The sequence below is a fragment of the Ursus arctos genome, unplaced genomic scaffold, assembly GCF_023065955.2.
Source record: "Ursus arctos isolate Adak ecotype North America unplaced genomic scaffold, UrsArc2.0 scaffold_22, whole genome shotgun sequence".
NCBI classification, from domain to species: Eukaryota; Metazoa; Chordata; class Mammalia; order Carnivora; family Ursidae; genus Ursus; species Ursus arctos.
The window spans coordinates 25,018,186-25,039,158 of NW_026622897.1; the positions used below are offsets into that span (position 1 = coordinate 25,018,186).

Below are 20,973 nucleotides of genomic sequence, written 5' to 3' on the forward strand. Positions count from 1 at the left end.
CCATTTGTATGTCTTCTTTGGAAAAAAAATATCTATTCAGGTCCTCTGCCCATTTTAAAATCAGATTTTTTTTTGTTATTTAGTTATATGAGTTTCTTACATATTTTGGATATTAACCTTTATCAGATCTATAGTTTGCAAATAATTTTCTCCCATTCTGCAGGTTGTCTCTTTATATTATTGATTGTTTCTTTTGCTGTGCAGAAGCTTTTTAGTTTGACGTAGTCCCACTTTTTTTTTTTAATTTTTAATTTTTATTATGTCATGTTAGTCACCATACAGTACTTCATTAGTTTTTGATGTAGTGCTCTATGATTCATTGTTTGAGTATAACACCCAGTGCCCCATGCAATACGTGCCCTCCTTAATACCCATCACCAGGCTAACCCATCCCCCACCCCTCCCCTCTGAAACCCTCAGTTTGTTTCCTGGAGTCCATAGTCTCTCATGGTTCATCTGCTCCTCGGATTCCCCTCCTTCATTTTCCCCTTCCTTTTCCTAATGTCCTTCATGCTATTCCTTATGTTCCACATACAAGTGAAACTATATGATAATTGTCTTTCTCTGCTTGACTTATTTCACTTAGCATAATATCCTCCAGCTCCATCCACATCAATATAAATGGTAGATATTCATCCTTTCTGATGGCTGAGTAATATTCATTGAATTTAGGAACCACATCTTCTTTATCCATTCATCTGTTGAAGGACACCTTGGCTTCTTCCACAGTTTGGCTTGTGGACATTGCTGCTATGAACATTGGGGTGCATGTGTCTCTTCTTTTCACTACATCTGTATCTTTGGGGTAAATACCTAGTAGTGCAATTGCTGGGTCATAGGGTAGCTCTATTTTTGAATTCTTGAGGAACCTTCACACTGTGAAGCCACAAAGTGGTTGTACCAGCTCGCATTCCCACCAACAGTGTAAGAGGGTTCCCCTTTCTCCACATCCTCTCCAACATTCGTTGTTTCTTGCCTTCTCAATTTTTGCCATTCTAACTGGTGTAAGTTGGTATCTCAATGTGGTTTTGATTTGAATTTCCCTGATGGCTAATGATGTTGAACATTTTTTCATGTGTCTGTTAGCCATTCATAGATCTTCTTTGGAGACGTGTCTGTTCATGTCTTCTGCCCATTTTTTGACTGGATTATTTGTTTTTTGGGTGTTGAGTTTGAGAAGTTCTTTATGGATCTTGGATACCAACCCTTTATCTGCAATGCCATTTGCAAATATCTTCTCCCATTCCGTGGGCTGCCTCTTGATTTTGTTGGTTATTTCCTTTGCTGTGCAGAAGCTTTTTATCTTGATGACGTCCCAAGAGTTCATTTTTTGCTTTTGTTTCCCTTGCCTTTGGAGATGTGTCTTGAAAGATGTTTCTGTGGCCGATGTCGACTTGTTTATTTTGCTTTTGTTGTTTGCTTGTGCTTTTGGTATCATATCCAAAAAAATGTTGTGAAGGCCAATGCCAAAGAGCTTTTCCCTATGTTTTCTTCTAAGAGTTACATGGTTTCAGGTCTTACATTTAAGTCTTTGATCCATTTCAAGTTAATTTTTGTGAGTGGTGTAAAATAGAGGTCCAATTTCATTCTTTTGCATACCAATATCCAGTTTTCCCAGCACCATTTCTGAAAGAGACTATCCTTTCCCCATTGAGTATTCTTGGCTCTCTTGTCTAATATTAGTTGACTGTATATGTGTGGGTTTATTTCTGGGCTCTTGATTCTGTTCCATTGGTCAATGTGTATGTTTTTATGCCAGTACCATACTGTTTTATTATAGCTGTGTAATAAAGTTTGAAATAAGGAATTGTGATGCCTCCAGCTTTGTTCTTTTTCTCAAGATTGTTTTGGCTATTTAGAGTCTTTTGTGGTTTCACATGAATTTTAGGATTTTTTTTCATTTCTGTGAAAAATGCCATCTGAATTTTGATAGGGATTACACTGGATTTATAAATGGCTTTGGGCAGCCCATACAACTACTTTGAAAAATTATTTGTCATTATCGACTCAAGTTAAATATATGTACATCTTATAACCACAAATTTCTTATGTATTATAATACACCTAAAGAATGATCAAAATTGCCCTTATCATAATAAAAAAACAGAGCCAAAATGTCCATGAAGAGTGAAATAGATAAATTCAGTATATTCATGTAATAAAATTCTAAGTATCTCTGAAAATAAATTATTATTACACATAATAAGGGATAAGAAATCTTATAAATACAATGTTCTCAAAAGAATCCAGTCTCAAAACGTTCCATTCTGTATTATTTCATTTATATGAAGTTTAAAAATAGGTATATGAATTTGTGGTGTCAGATTAGTGAGCCAGAACAGTATATCTTTGGAGAGGAGGAAGGGACAAGTGATTAAGAGTGGGATGAAGGGCTTCTGAAATGCTGTTAATGTTCTATTTTTGTTCTAGGGATGGTTACATGAATGTGTTCTTTTTATGACATTTCATCAAGCTTGAGATTTATGACTTCCCTGTATGTTTGTTTCATTTCAGTAAAAATGTAAAACAATAACAACAACAAATATAAGGTAAGAAAAAGATCCCAATGGAAAAGAAAAAAAAAAGTTGTAGTTTGTTATTATAAATCACTTTATATTTCAAAATTGAACAATACTTAATAAATTTCAATTAGAACAATAAGGGTATTTTAATTACTATACATTAGTATTTATGCATTATATTTACATTTTTGCCCCAGTGACCTATTCACTCCTCTATCAGCAAATCCCTGAATCACAAAGATAGGTAGGTCAAATGATATACATACTTTTAAATAGTTCACCTTGCAGTTTGAAATGGTGGGAACATTTCCCACTGAGATCTGCACAAAACCTAACTAGTATCATTCTGCAAGTTAATGCATTATTTGTCTCCTATGCATTAAAAACTGGTGTAAAATATATTTGTATGTACGTGGTGTTTTTTTCTTTTTTTAATTTTTAATTTCTATTATTATGTTCAATTAGCCAACATATAGTACATCATTAGTTTTTGATGTAGTGTTTAATGATTCATTAGTTTAATATAACACCCAGTGCTCATCACAGCACGTGCCCTCCTTAATACCCATCAACCGGTTACCCCATCGCCCCTCCCCTCTGTAACCCTCAGTTTGTTTCCCGAAGTCCAGAGTCTCTCATGGTTTGTCTCCCTCTCTGATTTCTTCCCATTCAGTTTTCCCTCCCTTCCCCTGTGGTCCTCCATGCTATTCCTTATGTTCCACATATGAGTAAAACCATATGATATGGTAATATGAGTAAAACCATATGATAATTGCCTTTCCCTGCTTATTTCACTTAGCATAATCCCCTCCAGTTCCATTCATGTGGATGCAAATGGTAGGTATTCATCCTTTCTGATGCCTGAGTAATATCACGGTCTTTTCTTACATATAGACAGATAATCGATCTGTCTATCTATCTATCTATCTATCTATCTATCTATCTATCTATCTATCAATTGATCGATCTATCCATCCATCCATCCATCCATCACCTGTCTATCTATAACTTGAATCAAAAATCGAATATGGAGAATACCCTAAAAACCTGGTAGAACACAGTTTGGAACCCCCTGGATTGTTTTGGTTTTTTTCTGTCTAGTTCCCACATTCTGCCTGACTGATGGTAAGATGGTGACTGGGGACATAACTCATTTCCTGGGAGGAGGCTGTTTCCCTGCTTCTGAGGGCTAGCCTGCCAAGTAGGCAACCAAACCTTTCCTGAGCTCTGGGCAAAATTTCCTACTTTCCTTTGTGAGTGGAAGGCCATGGCAGGTGTTTGCTTCTTTTGTAGACTGCCTGGGGGTCCCTCCTAAAGTAGGGTGATGACTGAGGTGGCTGTGGAATAAGTGAATTTACACTGTGGTGGCAAGGCGGAAAGCATAGTCTCTTGCTGTTTCATGTCCATATCTGTGCCAGCTAACAGTAACAAGAATATCTCCATGGACTTCATGAGATCCAAAGGATTGAGCAAAACCATTGCTTTTTGTTTGCAAAGTCAGGTTTTTCACTTTTCATTGTGCTTAAAACAGATTTGACAAGAATTTGACACAAATATCCATGCCCTCCTTACTGAAACATTCTTGGGTCTGTAACACTATAGCCTCTCTGTGTTCCTTTTTACCCCGCTGGCTCTCAGTGGTCTTTGCTCATTCCTCTGCTTTCCCTTAACCTTTAAATATTAGAATTCCTTTAAGCTCTAGCATAATCCTCATCTTGTCTCACTCTACATACTTTCTCCCTAGGTGATCTCATTCATTTCCATGGTTTTAAATATCATGTATATGTCAACAATACCAAATTATATATCCAAGTCCACTATCTTGTTCTGAGCATCCAAGGAACCTGACACTGTCAAAAGAACGTGAGTTCACAAAAATAATCAAGCGTCTGAGTTACATAAGGTTTAAAAAAAGAAATGCACAATATGGTACATATTCTAAGAGGAATAATTGGTAGAGTAGAACAAACAAGAATTTATGATAATTATAAAAACTATTTTCAAACAAATAAAGATATTAGAAATATGAAGCAGCAATAAGCAGTTATTAAGAAAAGCCAGAGTGACATCAGTGATTGTCTCTCTGGCAGAGCTGAGGAAGAGGATGAAGAATCTCTTCCAGGATGGAAGGGGCCTAGGTGAGGTCCCAGGAAAACAGTACAAGGTCATACAATAAGATCATCTTGATAATAAAGGCCACGGGTAATAGGAGAAGCAGACCAAGATTGGAGGAGTCCTGTCTACTCTGAGTGGACTGACAGTTACATGGTCAAAATCTCCTCTCCTTCCCCCTGCTGTTGCCTCCTGTCCTGAACAAGACAGGTGAGAGTGAGGCACCCAAAGTTTGCCTACTGATGGGAAGGTGAGGACTGGAGAGCCAACAGTAAGGGATAGGGTGGGGAGAAAGAGAAAGAGAGAGAGAGGGAAGGAGGGAGAAAGAGAGGAGGAGGGAGGGAGAGTGGGCAAGTGTGAGTGTCCTACCTGGAGACTGGAGAGAAACTCCATGGCAACTATAAAGATAACATTTGAATTTGACAGAATATTTTTCAGAATAAGACTGAGATTTTAGTAAGTGAATGAGTGTGGGATAATAGAAAATACATGTATTGATTCTTGCCACCCCCCATTCCTGGCACAGAGCTCCTGAAACCCTCATAATTTCTTAAGTGATAAGGTCACTAGGAGCATCTCTTGTTCTAAAATTTGTCTTTGACCCTATTCCTGACACAGGGCTCCTAAAAACCCTTGTAAATTCCTGAGTGACAAGAGCACTAAGAGCATCTTGTTTTCTAATGAGATGACTCTGAGTGGGTGCTGGATATCACCTGGACAGGGGCTAGTCACCAGAAAGACCAAGCCATTATTAGAAGCTTGGAATTTTCAGCTCTACCCCACTCTTACTCCAGAGAGGTAGAGAGGCTAGAAATGGAGCTCATGATTGGTCATGCCTGCATGATGAAGCTTCCATAGAATCTCAAAAGTATGGTGTTTGGGGGACTTCCAGGTTGGTGATCACATCCATGTACTGGGAGGGTGACAGGCCCCACCCCCACAGGGACAGAAGCTCCCCATACTTGGGACCCTCCCGGTCCTCACCTTCTGTTTCTTTGCATCTGGCTGTTCATCTGTATCCTGGATCATATCCTTGAATGAACTGATAAATGTAAGTAAGCGTTTCCCTGAGTTCTGTGAGCCACTCTAGCAAGTTAATCAAACTCAAGGAGGAAGTGTTTTGATCCTCCAATCTATAGCCAGTTAGTCAGAAGTATAGTTGGTAACCTGGATGTGTGGCTGGCATCTGGAGTGTGTGTGCGGAGGGTGGGAGCAGTCTTGTGGGACTGAGCTCTTAACCAATGGGATCTGAGAGTGTCTCCAGGTAGATAGTGTCAGAATTGACTTGAATTGCTGGTGTTGCAAAGAATTGCTTGTTGTGGGGGACAAACCTCCACATTTTGGTGACCAGAAGTATCAGAAGTGTGAATAGGAAAGGCGACACAAAGAAGAGAAACACAATAGGGAAGAACTCTACAGGGGGGAAAAGACTGAGAATATAGAAGTCATTACACCGGACTAAAATTAAAACAGGGATAGAATGGAAAGAAAATGAGATATGTGCTGTAGGCAGATTGAGTGTTCAAGGCCAAGAAAAGTACAAGAAATTTTGAGAATAAAACATACTGCATATTATACCTAACGGAATTGAGGACTCTGAATTCACCAAGCAATTATTTGTTGATCACCAGGGATGCATAAGCAAGTGTCTTGACATTAGAGATACAACAATGTGTAACTTTGATAAAAATCTCTTCCTTCATGGAGCTTACTTTCTAGTGGCAATCAAATCAGTTATATATGTTACATACTGAGGGATGTCCCAGCCATACAGCTGTGTCTCCATACCTAAAGCAACACTGCTCAAGGGAACGTTCTGCAGTGATGAAATGGTTCTATATCTGTGCTGTCCCATAGCCATATATGGCTAGTATGTCTGAGGAACTCAAACTTAAATTTTGTTTAATTTTAACGCGTTTCAATTTAAATAACCACCTCTGTCTAGTCACTGCTATTTTGGACAGAGTAGCTATAGAATTTTTAGTGAAACTGTACAGTTAATTTTTATTTAAAGCCCTCTTACAACCTACGACTTAGAACCCATCTGTATGACTGTCCCATGGACACTTGAAAAATAAAGCATGTCTTTTCAGAATACAAAGCTTAATAAATATCATCTAGAGATACCCTATTATTTATGTTATTTAGGATGTTGATATCATTATTGATTATATTTAGTCAGTCGATCTATCATGGACTGAGAGGAGTAAACTAACTTCCTTCACTCATGTGCTTCTGCTAAAGTCTCAGCTTCCAGAATTCAGTAAGTTTGTTCTCAGCTGGACACTGTCTTCCCTGTAATTGCTGTTTATTTGAAAACAAGGGTTTCAGAAAAATGTCTCAATTACCATTTTATACTTAACATGAAACATAATAAGGAAATAGATATTCTCCTTTGCCCCACTACAAACCCCCACATGGTTTTGGATCTTCAAGGGCTTTCTGGCTTTGCTGGACCATGAGGTCACATAACCAGCAGTAGGCTTTTGAACACCAAAATAAAGGAGCTATCTAGACTTCACAAACATATTTGATTGTCTCATAAATAATTGGGGAAGAGTCATGTAGACTTGGAAATTAATATCTGAAAGAGTTGGTTTAGTAGCTTCATGGGGTAAGGAGAGCTTCTCTGTCAACCTTTTGACATTTGCTTCATGTTTATCATTTCATGGTTACCAGATGGCAGCTGGAGGTTTAGACATTATGTCCACATTCAAGGGAGGAATGTATGGGAAAAGAAAAAGGCCTTATTAGGTACATCCATTCATTTTTCCCAGAAAGCACAATCTTTCTCAGGAATGTCTGTGTATGTGTCATTAGCCATAAATATCCCTGTCAATGGACACTGTAAACTTTTAGGGAGAAAGCAGAAGCAAGAATTTAACCTGACACAGTGAGACCCAAAATAAAATCAAAGTTTAATCAGCAAAGAAGAGGGAAATGGATATTGAACAAGTGACTAACAGTAGGGATCCAACTTATCTTTCTTATATAGTGGACCAGTTTCCCAGAAGAGAAAAAGCAATTACTGATTTTACACAACAATCTTTAAATCACAAATCTCCCAGTCCGTGGGATTGGAATGAAACAAATGCTAGTAATAGACCCATGGCATCCTCAGAATCACTTTTGTATTTCAGTGAACACTGCTAATAGATTGAGCTCATTTCGGTAGCTGGATGCTTCCTATCCTATTAGGAGGATCTTAGGAAGCTCCTCAGCTCCACATACACTCTTGTCAAACCCTAACATCAGTTTGACATACATGCTTCCACATGGTTGGACCCCCGTGGAAATTATTCAGGTGGAATAGAGCAAATGGAATGGCACTGTACAAATGTGGGAAAGAGCTGAAATAGTAAAGAAATAAAGTCAGTATAAGCATAATAAGCCGTGGAGGAATTGGCTAGAGAGATAAGAAGGGGTCATGCATAGACTTGTAGGTCAATGGTAAGGATCAAAGATTTTATTCTAAGTACAATAAGAAGCTGTTAAGATATTTAGTTCATACCGAGTGCATGCTTTGTTTACAAATTTTACTAGTGTAGTCATCCATGGGAAAAACAATGTAAACGTGTTCAAATATCTTTTGTAAAGTTGAATAAGTAATTTGGTCAATTTCAGTGTATTCAATGAGTTACTTTCATAGGCATCTGCTGTACCTCATGCATCCAAGGAGGAAAATGTATATATTATGTATATATATATGTATATATATGTATCTATATAATGTGTATATAATGTGTATATTAGAGGAGGCTTTCGGTAAACTTCCCTCTCTCCCAAATGCACAGACTTACAGAGTTCTATGGCAAATAAACATCCCTTTCATGAGTTCCAGTTTCTCTTTTGTAGTCTTATGCCATTATGTGTGAGTTTCATTATCTGTGAGCTACCCAAATAACTGGACCTATCATGTCTGTTAAAGAAACCATTGGACACTCTGGGATTGGAATTGATTACTTTTGAATAACTTTTTATTTATTTTTTAAAAAGATTTTATTTATTTATTTGACAGAGAGAGCGAGAGAGCACAAGCAGGGGGAGCGGTAGAAGGAGAGGGAGAAGCAGGTTCCCAGCCAATCAGAGAGCCCCATGAGGGGCTCGATCCCAGGACCCTGGGATCATGACCTGAGCCTAAGGCAGAGGCTTAACCATCTGAGCCACCCAAGAGCCCCTGATTAACTTTTTAAAGAAAATGCTTGGCTCCTGAATGGGTAATAGGGTGGAGGAGGCAAGAGTGGATGGGAGGACAAGTCAGGAGTTACTCCAGAGATCATGGATGCCTGGGTTAGATTAGTGCTAATGGACGCAAAGAACTGTGGATGATTTAAGATATAATTTGAAGGTGAAATAGAATTAATGATGGACTCTGTTCAGGAAGGCATAGAGAGGGATTAATGAAGTATAAATACTTCCCTAGTTATGGGTAAAATAGTGCTTGCACTATTTTATATTATGGTTATATATTATGGTTATATATTAGTAATACCTATTGCATGAATGACAAAAAGAAGTTACAATAGTCACAACATGTACAATGTTTTACAGTTTTAAGATATTAATGAGATTGGTAAGACAGGGTTTGTTATTCTACTTTCTTTACAGATGTGGATACTGAGGCTCACCCTCTCATAGTTCTGCCTTTGCCAGTCTGGAGACTGGTCAGAGACAAAAGATGTGATGTAACAAAGAGGCTATAGGAAAGAGGGCCACTGAATCTCAAAAGAGGTTAGAAGAGGTAAGAACACTTGTGTGGGCATGGCAGAAGGGTGTGAGGGAAATATGGAGGCTGCACAACGGACTTGGAGCAGTTCGGCTGTGGTGATGACCTGGGTAACCCTTTGATATGCTTTAAAGGACATAAGGAAAATATTTTTTCAGGGGATGTGATTACCTTTGACTATTGGAGTATTCCTGTTCCTACATGATTCTAAGCAGAAGATTGAGTTCATTAAGATTCCGACTTTAATGTTGTTCAGTGAATTTTGTCACCTTGAGTGTACGTATGAAACGTAACTTGAGCAAAGGTTGGTTTGGAAGGCAGAGCATGATTTGGGGGCAGTGAGAAAATGGAGTTGGCTGGTTTTATACTGACCTTTAGAAAAGGCAAGATTGGAGGGGCCTATTGGATACAGGTTATAGAAGGCCTGGAAAAAATGTGAATTGAAATCCTTACTAGCCAGATTTGTTGTACACTAATTCTCTCTCTGAAAGAAATTTTAGAAAATACAGGAAATTAAGATGATAGAAAGTATTTTCATAGTTCAATTGTGAGAAAATAACTTAATATTTTAGGGTATTTATTCTAGCCTTCTGTATTGGTACACGCATGTATGTGTGTAAAAACTTCATAGTATGATTAATAATTGAAATTGTACTATACATAACATTTTACAACCTATTAAAAGTGTTCTGTGAACACTTTCCTGTTACATAATCTTCTCGAAATGATTTGGGATGGCACACTGTAGTCTACCATATAGGTGTGCCATCAATTATTTAACTATTTCCTTCTAGACTTTATTTGAGCTATTTCCCATTTCCAAAATGGACCTCATTATTTGCTATTTCTTTTTTTTAAAATTCTATATCATTAACATTCATGTACTAAATCTGTAACTGATAAATTTTCCAGAATTAGAATTACTGATCAAAAGCGATGAGCACTTGTGCTCGCTCTGGCAGCACATATACTAAAATTGGAATGATACAGAGGAGATCGGCATGGCCCCTGTGCAAGGATGACATGCAAATTTATGAAGCGTTCCATATTTCTGGATGTTAACTAGACTTATTGTGGTGATCACTTCATAATATATACAAATATCAAATCGTTATGCTGTATACCTGAGACTAGTATGATGTTGTATATCAGTTATACCTCAATTAAAAAAACGTAATGGACACTTTTAGAGCTCTGAGTAGATACGACAAATGGCCTTTCAGGTTTGAGCCCCTTTGTATACCTTGCAGTAAACGATTGAATTTCCTGTTTCACTGCTTTCTCCCCACCACTGGGAATTAGCTTTTAAAACATGAAAAATAGTATCTCATAATTTTAATTTGCATGTCTTGGTTATTAGTGGGTTTCAACATTTTTCATGTGTTTATTAGCTATTTTTCTCTTAAAAATTAAATTCATGTGCTCGGTTTATCATTCTGTTCTGTCTTCATCATTTACGACAGCTTGGACCCAACACAGAGGGATGACTAAATAAATATTTTTACGATTAACTGAAAATCCATATGGACTTTCACCCAGGAACCAATAATGCATATAGTTTGTTGCTCCTCTTCTATTAATCTTCTTAAATTTAATGATTTCTCCGATGAAATGTAGTATTCGGGGAGAATGTGATTCTCCCCCCTGCTCTCTCTACTCCTAAGAGACGTTCTCTCAGTTGAAACTTCTCTCTTCATTTTCACTGTACTTAATACATCATCAGCAGGAACTCTTAGGTTATGGGAGGGCAATATATGGACTACATATTTATTGAACTCCAATTGTATGACTAAATGAATGCACCAGCCATGCAAATACAAATGTAAGTCTTAAAAATAATAATTTACATAATTAGCTGACAAGAAGGCCTGAGCTATTATTTAAGTTCATATATAACATTACATCGTCAAGTGTTAATTTATGCTCTGTTCTTTCCAGCATGATTGAGCTGTTCGGTAGTTTTATTTATGACTCATGCTTAGATTCATTTTGCAGTGCTGATAATGTTGAGATAATGGGAATTTATAGTTAGCTCTGACAAGAGGCCATAAAACAAATGACTGGATGTTTTCTCTATTGCCACAGGCTCGATTTATAACATAAAGTACTTAATAATTGTTATTAATGAACCCGCTGTGGTTGGTATATAGACACAGCTGGAAATCACATCTGTTATCAGACAGCCTGGGTTGAGTAAAGTACAAACACTGCAGGGAACTAATAGCTACAAAAGGAAATGACATCACAGAGCCATAGGAAGTGCCCATAGATGTTAGCTACACTGAGACAGAAGAGATTTAGGATAGATTTTAGGAGAAATGACAGAGTATTTGGCGCTTTTTAAAATTTTTCTTCCATATGGATCCCAAATGTCTTCAATTATGAGCTTGAGTTCCAGGATCAATCCATATATTAAATATTAATAAAGTTTATATCTTATTTTTTAGATCAAAATAAATAAAAATAGTCCAAATTCAGCCTACCAACTTGCCTTTCCAGGCTTCTCTTCTGCAACCTCTTTTGAAACATTCTGTTTTATTCAAATTGGGTTATTTGTCTTTGTTTTTATAAACTTATGCTTTTCTGCTTGTATGCTGAACTTTATGTTGCTACCTCCAGTTGAGGCCGTATCAAACTATTTCAAGACAGAAAGAAATACTCTTACTTATTTCCTATCTATCTATCTATCTATCTATCTATCTATCTATCACCTATTCTCATTTGTTCCCATTCTCAATTTTTATTCTCCCCATTCACCATTGGCAAACACTGTAATACATACTATATGTATTATTTGATTATATTTGAAATATATTTGATTATTTGATTCTATGCTTTTTTGTGTGTGCCTGTTTTTTAATTTGTGGAAGTCATGGTAAACCACAGATCTCATTTTACTTCTTTTACTTAGCACTAAAGTGCCAGCCATGTACTCCATAAACATCTAGTCCATTCTTTGTAAATGTTTCATAAGACTCCATGTGTATCCACCAAAATTGACTGTCTACTCTCCAGTCAGTGATGGACACTCAGATTGCTCTGAATCCCTATCACAATAAACGAGGTGATGATGGGCATTTTTATGTATGTCACTTGTGGATCAATGGGAGAATTTCTTTAGGCTACATACCTATGAGTGTATTTGCTGGGTCATACCTATGTGTGTATGTAGACTTGATTCGAATAAATGCTGACACGTATCTCTTGAAAATGTTCCACCATTATTCTCCCACCATGAGTGAGAGTTCCTATATCCTCACGTACGACTAATAGTTGGCATTATCTAGTTTTACATTTTAAGCAAATTAAAAGGGATAAGATAATATTTCATGATTGTTTTCATTTGCTTCTATGATTTGCTTCTATGATTAAATCCTTTGATTTACTTATTGCTTTGGGGGTTTGTTCTATTTGTTTTTTTTTTTTTTAAGATTTTATTTATTTATTTGACAGAGATAGAGACAGCCAGCGAGAGGGAACACAAGCAGGGGGAGTGGGAGAGGAAGAAGCAGGCTCATAGCAGAGGAGCCTGATGTGGGGCTCGATCCCATAACGCCGGGATCACGCCCTGAGCCGAAGGCAGACGCTTAACCACTGTGCCACCCAGGCGCCCCGGGGTTTGTTCTATTTGAATAGCTTATTCACATGTGTGTCCATTTTTTTTTCCTCTTGGGTTATCTATCTTTTATGGACTGAAAGGAATTCCTTATATGTTTTTACATTGTCAGTTTTGATACTGAAAATTTTTTCTTACAGTCTATCACTTCTCTATTAACTCTATCCATACTATTCTTCATTGAACAAAAATACTTAATTTTGATGTAAGTTTATTCAACACATTTTTGCCTGAGGATTTGTGCTTCTCAAGTATTTTTTTCTTTCTTTTCCCTCAAGTATTTTAAAGACAATTCTTTCCTACCTCTAAATCACAAATATATATTCTGACATTTTCTGTTATTGATTTATTATTTTATCTTTCATTAATCTGTCTGGGTTCTACTTTTATACATGATGTATTTAAGGATCCAATTTTCCTTCCTAATATCATATACAAAACAATCTATCCTTCCACTTTTGATTTGTGGTGCTATGTTTCCATATTCATCATATATTAAATTCTTTTTTAAAAAATTTTTTAGTATGTTATGTTAGTCACCATACAGTACATCATTAGTTTTTGATGTAGTGTTCCATGATTCATTGTTTGCATATAACACCCAGTGCTCCATGCAGTACATGCCCTCCTTAATACCCATCACTGGCCTATCCCGATCCCCCACCCCCCTCCCTTCTTTTTTTTTATAATAATTTTTTTATTATATTATGTTAGTCACCATACGGTACATCCCTGGTTTCTGATGTAAAGTTCGATGATTCATTACTTGCGTATAACACCCAGTGCACCATGCAATACGTGCCCTCCTTAATACCCATCACCGGGCCATCCCATTCCCCCACCCCTATCCCCTCTGAAGCCCTCAGTTTGTTTCCCAGAGTCCATAGTCTCTCGTGGTTCATTCCCCCTCTGTTTACCCCCCCTTTCTTCTTCCCTTTCTTCTCCTACCAATCTTCCTACTTCTTATGTTCCATAAATGAGTGAAACCATATGATAATTGTCTTTCTCCGCTTGACTTATTATCTCCAGGAGGAGATAATGCTAAGCAAAATAAGTCATATATTAAATTCTAACCTATACAATATATTTCTCTGAGTTCACTGTTTCATTTCATTGATCTATTTGTCAACCTATTTTTGTATCAAAACCTACCTATTTTATTACTCTGTGTTAGGACAGGCAGACTACCATGGACCCTGAGTATCCCTGAACTTCCTGCTGAGTGGGCCAAACTCTAAGGCTTGTTTGCCCCTAAACTGAGTTGTTTCTGTAGCTGGTCACATAGGCAGACAAGTAAACCAAGTGACCACAGCATGACTACTTGTCACGCTCTGGTGGGGGTGAAGGGAAGAGAGGGGGAGATATTGTCTTGTTTGCTGCTTACTACGGAAGGTGCTGTGACCATCTGGCAGGGCTGTTCGGGCCACTGTTGTGCACCACTTTTATTGCTTTCAGTGCTGAGTGTGTAATTAGTATTGATGGTTTAAATGCTTATGCTGTGAACCCTCATAAAATTCAAGGGAGATTGTCCCAATTGGAAAGAGTCACTTTTAGAGAAATGATAGTGGATACAACAGATCACCAATTAGGCTTTCAGCTTCCTCCCATGTTGTACAACGGAAACTATAAACTTCCAGAGAGAGAAAAGGAAAGCACAGTCTTGGCGTCTGTAAACTCCAAAGACCCTTTTGAACTACAGATATCTGCTACTGATAACTATGCTGATTGGAACCAGTATGCGTGAATGTTCTGCCAACACTTGAATGTGTATTCTGCTGTTTGGGGATAAAATATTCATTAATATCAATTATGTCAAGTTGGTTGATAGTGCTGTTCAAGTCTTTGTGTTTACTAATTTTCTATCTATCTTGTCTATCAATTACTGGTTGAGGAGAATTGATATCTCCCATTATAACTATAGATTTGTCCATTTCTCATTTCAGTTCTATTTGGTTTTGCTTCATATATTTTGAATCTGTTATTAGATGCATACAGATTTAAATATGTTATTTTTTAACAAATGACAACTTTATCCTTAGGAAATACTCTTTTTTTTTTAAATCTCTGGTGATAATACTTCTTATGAAGTCTGCCTTATCTGATATTATCTTAGTCATTCCAGCTTGCTTACAGTTAATGTACATTGGCATAACTGTTTCTGTCTTCCACTTCTAACTTATCAATATTTTTTTTGGTTAAGGTGGGTTTCTTGCAGATCACATTTAACTGTTTTTCTTAAGTCCAATTTGAGAATCTCTGGCTTTTAATTGGAGTATAGAGACCAACGGTCAACAAAGTATTTCTGAAATGGCCAGATGGTAATATTGTAGGCTTTTGGATCATACAGTCTCTGTTGAAACTGCTAAACTCTGCTATTTAGCGTGAAAGCTGCACTGACCACACATAAATGAATGGGCATGGCTGTGTTCCAATACAATTATTAACAAAAATCACAATGGGCTGTATTTGGCCCGTGGGCCATAGTTTGCTGATCCATGGTTTATACCCTTTATGTTTAATGTAAATATTTATATGGTCAAGGTTAAATCTTCCAACTTGTTTGTTTTCTATTTGTCTCATGTGTTATTGATTCATTTCCATTTGCTTTCCTTTGCTTTTCCCACCTCCTTTTGGAATGAGGGTTTTTAAGGTTCCATTTTGCCCCCCCCCTTTTTTGACATATTAGGTGAAAAAACTTGTTTGTGTTTTACATTTTAAGGAATTATTATTTGGTTTATAATATATACATTTTTACCTTTTCAGAGTTACTTTAAAATAATGTTATAGCACTTTATAGATTAAGATTTTTTTTTAAAGATTTCTTTATTCACTTAGGAGAGGGAGACAAGCAGACTCCCTGCTGAGCCAGGAGCCTGATGTGGGGCTCTATCCTAGGACCCCAAGACCATGACCTGAGCTGAAACCAAGAGTCGGATGCTCAACTGATTGAGCCACCCAGGCACCCATATCGATTAAGATTCTTAAATACTCTCACTTTCTACCCTGTCATTTGTCATACATTTTACCTCTATGTGTGTTATGCTGTGTGCATTGCAACTACTTTATTCCCAGATTTTTTTAAGAATAATTGACAAAAATTTTAATATATTTAAGGTGTAGAGTGTGATGATTTATTATATACATATATTGCAAAAGGATTCCCATATCATCAAGTTAATTAACACCTCACGTATTTACCTTTTTCTTAGGAGGAGTGAGAATACTTTAGTTCTACTCTCTTAGCAAATTTCAATTATACATATTGATCAACTATAGTAATCATGTTACTCAGTAGATCCTCAGACCTTACTCACCTTATAACTGAAGGTTTGTATCCTTTTATCAAACTTTCCCTATTTCGAGCCCCCATCCCTGGCAACCTACCATTCTACTCTATTTCTATTAGCTCCACTTTTGTTTTTAAGGTTTCACATGTATATGATATTATACAGTATTTGTCTTTCTCTGTCTGCCTTATTTCATTTAGCATAATGCCCTCCAATTTCATCCGTGTTGTCACAAATGGCAAGACTCCCCCGCTCCTTTTTTTAAGGCTGACGACATTCCATTTGGGTGTGTGTGTTTGTGTGTGTGTGTGTATGTGATATTTTTTTTATCCATCTGTTAATAGACACTCGGGTTGTTTCCATATCTTGGCTATTGTAAATAACGCTGCAGTGAACATGAAAGTACAAATGTGTCTTCAAGATAAGGATTTTGTTTCTTTTGGCTATCCAGAAGTGGGGTTGCTGGATCATGTGGTAGTTCTTTAATTTCTTGAGGAACCTCCGTACTGTTTTCTATAGTGGCTGCACCAGTTTACATTCTTACCAACAGAATATAAGGGCTCACTATTCTGCACATCCTTGCTAGCATTTGTTATCTTTTGTCTTTTTGATAATAGACATCTTAACAGGTATGGGGTAGTATCTCATTCCAGTTTTGATTTACATTTTCCTGATGATGAGTGATACTGAGCACCTTTTCCTATATTTGCTTGTCATTTGAATGTCTTCTTTAAAAAGTTTCACTTTTTGTCCACTTTTCAACTGGGTTTTTTTACTAAGTTACCTGAGGTCCTTGTATATTTTGAATATTAACCCCTTATCAGATATGTGGCTTGCAAATATTTTCTCTAATTGTGTAATTTGGCTTTTTATTTTGTTGATGGTTTCCTTTGCTGTGGATAATCTTTTTGTTTGATATACTTCCATTTATTTATTTTTGGTTTGATTTCTTTGCTTTTGGTGTAAAATCCAAAAAAAATCATTGCTGAGATCAATGTCAAGAAATTTTCCCCCCATGTTTATTATAGGAGTTTTATAGTTTCAGGTCTTAAGTTCAAGTCCTTAATCCATTTTGAGTGGCTTTTGTTAGTCGTATAAGCTACGGGCCAGTTTCATTCTTTTGCATGTGGATATTCAGATTTCAGATTTGCCAGGCTCCACAATGGTGTGAGATAATGGAAACACATCTGCCTCTGTCTCTACACACACACACACACACACACACACACACACACACACACATTTATATTTATATATTTATGCAAAGATTTATTTTATACAATACACAGACACACACAGACACACACACACACACACAGACACACACACTCACACACACACATATCTCCTGTGGGTTATATTTCTTTTTTGCCAGGGTTTCTATTTCTTTGGAGAACCCTGAGTGACATACCATATAAACTCGAATCTCCTCCAGTGTACTTTCCTTCTTTCAAAAATGTAATCCTCTAAATTTCTGCCTGGTTTGCCACTCAATTTCTATGACTTTAAATAATTTTTATACTTTTTTTCAAGAGCTTATAATTATTAGCTATTTGATGGTTAATCTGATACAAGTTACCCTCCCATTTCAAATCTAATTTTTTCCAATAATATTGGGCATTCCTGAGATAAATCTAATGTGGCCATAACTAAATTATTAACAGAAATTGCTTGATTTGGTTTGCTAATATTTGTTTTGGGATTTTAAAGATTTTATTTATTTATCTATCAGAGAGAGAGAGAGAGTGAGAGAGCAGCAGGCAGAGGGAGAAGCAGTCTCCCCGCTGAGCAAGGAGCCTGATGTGGGACTCGATCCCAACACCCTGCGATCATGACCTGAGCGGAAGGCAGACACTTAACTGATTGAGCCACCCAGGCGTCCCTGTTTTAGGATTTTAAATCATGATTCATTATTAAAATTTGCCTGTAATTTGTCTTTCTTGTACCACCCCGTCAGGTCTTAGAAAAAAAGGAATTGCCAATTGCATGAAAGAAGGAGTGCGTTTTTCCTCTTTTAAAATAATTTGGAAACATTTATCTACAATTAATTTGTTTTTCTTTTTCTCTTTTTGTATTTTAGGTAGAACTTGCCTGTCTGGACCTGACACTTTCCTTATAGAAAGATTAACCACTGATTCAATTAAAAAATATTATAAGGTTATAGGACTTTGATGTTTCTTATTTCTTTTTCAATTAGTGCTAGTAGCCTATATTTTTTCTCAGAAATTATCTTTTCTTTATGCCTTAAAATGTAGTGGAATGAAGTTTTTCATAATGCTCACCTATAATCACTTTAATGTTTGCCATATCTTCAGTTACATACCTAGCTAAAGATCCTTAGTATTTCATTTTATTTTGTTGTTGGTAGTGGTTGTGGTGTTCTCTCTTTTCATCTCATTATAAGCATGTGAATTTTACTGGTCTTTTTCTAGGTGCCTTTTGGCTTTGCTGATCTTCATTATCTTAATTTTGAAAAAATGAGGCATAACTGACATATGGCGTTGCGTACGTTTAACGTATACAACATGTTGGTTTAACACATTTATATATTGTAATATGAAGACAGTAATGTTAGCTAACACCTTTATTCTGTCACAGATTTATCATTTAGTTTTTGTGTTGTGAACAGTTAGAATCTAGCCTCTTAGTAACTTTGAAGTTTATAATGTGGTGTTGCTGAGTATAATCACTGCTGTTCATTAGATTTCCAGAATTTATTTATCTACTAGTTGTAAGTTGGTATCTTTAAACAACATCTCCCCAATTCCCCCACCCTCTAATGCCTCCTACCATTCTATTCTGTTTTTACAATTCAGTTGTTTTAGATTCAACATATGAGTGAAATCGTACAATATTGTCATTCTCTGTCTGACTTATCTCCCTTAACATAATGCTTCAGGTTTTATCCATGTCTTCACACATGGCAGGATTTCCTTCCTTCTCGTTGCTGAATAATATTCTGTTATTTATCCATTCATCCACTGACAGACACTGAAGTGGTTTCCATATCTTGGCTATTGTGAATAATGCTGTAGTGAGCATAGGTGTACAGCTATTCTTTCAAGAAACTGACTTTAATTCTTTTATTTTTTAATTTTTATTTATTTATTTTAAAGACTTTATTTTTTTTAATTTTATTTTTTTTAATTTAAATTCAATTAGCCAACATATGGTACATCATTAGTTTTTGATATAGTGTTCAATGATTCATTAGTTGCATATAACACTCAGTGTCCAAGAGTGGGATTGCTGGATCATATGGTAGTTCCATTTTTAAGTTTTTGAGGAAAAGCCACTGTTTTTATAATGGCTTTACCAATTCTTCATTATCTTTTGTTTTCTATTTCATTAATGGTTGCTTTTGAGTTATTATGCCCATACTTCATCTTGCTTCATATTTATTATGGGGCGCCTGGCTGGCTCAGTCGTTAAGCATATTTATTATGATGTTCTTTTTAAAACTTCTTAGTAATTATTTCATCTTTTTATTCTTTGTTCTTTTCTTATATAAAGCTTTAAGTTCAGAAACTTATTCTAAGTACCACTTTAACTGTATCCCACAACATTTGATATACAGTATTCTTGCTATCCATTAGTCTTAAATATTTTCAAATTTCCATTATAATTTCCTCTGATTTTTCAGTTACTCAGAAATGTTTTATTTTATAATTTTAAAAATTAGGTTTTAAAAAATTATTTCCCTTTACTTAATAATTTCTGTTAGGTAACATTTTAGTCAAACTAAAATGTATTGCATATGTTACCAATTCCTTGACGTTTTTTGAGACTTGCTTTAGTGCCTAGTCTGTTGTAAATTTTCATAAGTGTCCCTTGTGAATTTAAATAAAATGTGCCTCTTCAAGTTGTTGTGGACTTTAGAGGGCAGCCAACGATAATACACGTCTCCTCTCCCTAAGAGTTCTGGTAGCAATAAAAAAATAAAACAAAAATTTGACAGATGGACTCCAAACTATCACTTCTATAGTGATCAAGTTAATGTCAGAGAATACGGCTGATATTCATGGGAAAGTAAGTGTTTTAACACTAAACCTCAGATTTAGGCAGAATTACCCATCTGGTCACAGGGAATGCTGGTCACACACACCTGTCTGATAATGGTGGTGGCTGTAGTGATCCAATTATGGCAGAGAGTAGCAAAGCAGACTATGTGGTCCCTGTTGGAAGCTTGGTTCTAAGAGAAATTGAAGAGGAAGGATCTAGCATCTATATGTCACATTTTTCCCTTTTACACTGAACAGTCAGATTAATCCCTTAGAGAAGAGTGTGTTGAATTAGAATTAGAGAGTGGTCAAAAGTGTTACTTCAGTGGAATTTCCACCACATGAAATGACATGTCAGGAGTGTTCCCCTCCTAATATTATTCTCTATATGTTTATCGTATCAAGCTCGTTCGTTGCTTTGTTCATCTTTCAAATCTTTATTTCATGCCAGCGCAGCCAAACATGTGAAGTGTTTATATATATTACCTAGTATTTTCAAGTTTGTGCATGCGTAGTACATCACATTATGAAAATAAGTGTTTACTTTTCAACTTACAGATTTCCGTTCTTTTCTTTATTATCTGCCTTCTCTTCTAAAATAGTTTTTGTTGTATTTTCCTAATTTAAAAGGGCTGTTAACTTCCTTTCATTTTTAGTTTTCTTGAATAATAAAGTATTTAATGTTATATGTTCTTTTCTGAGTATGGTT

The 20,973-nt window shown here is 36.2% G+C and overlaps 1 long non-coding RNA gene and 1 other non-coding gene across 2 annotated transcripts in view; both read left to right on the forward strand.

Annotated features, from left to right (window-relative positions):
- Window positions 1-20,674, forward strand: part of LOC123001384 (uncharacterized) — a 64,326-nt gene extending 43,652 nt beyond the window's left edge. Inside the window, exons 2-3 of the long non-coding RNA XR_006410211.3 lie at window positions 9,243-9,375; window positions 18,344-20,674. This is a non-coding gene — a long non-coding RNA (uncharacterized LOC123001384). The remainder of the gene's footprint in view (window positions 1-9,242; window positions 9,376-18,343) is intronic.
- On the forward strand, window positions 10,307-10,413 carry LOC113260218 (U6 spliceosomal RNA). Its single transcript, XR_003317858.1, has one exon. It is a non-coding gene; the product is annotated as a U6 spliceosomal RNA (small nuclear RNA).
- Window positions 20,675-20,973: the final 299 nt, after the last annotated feature.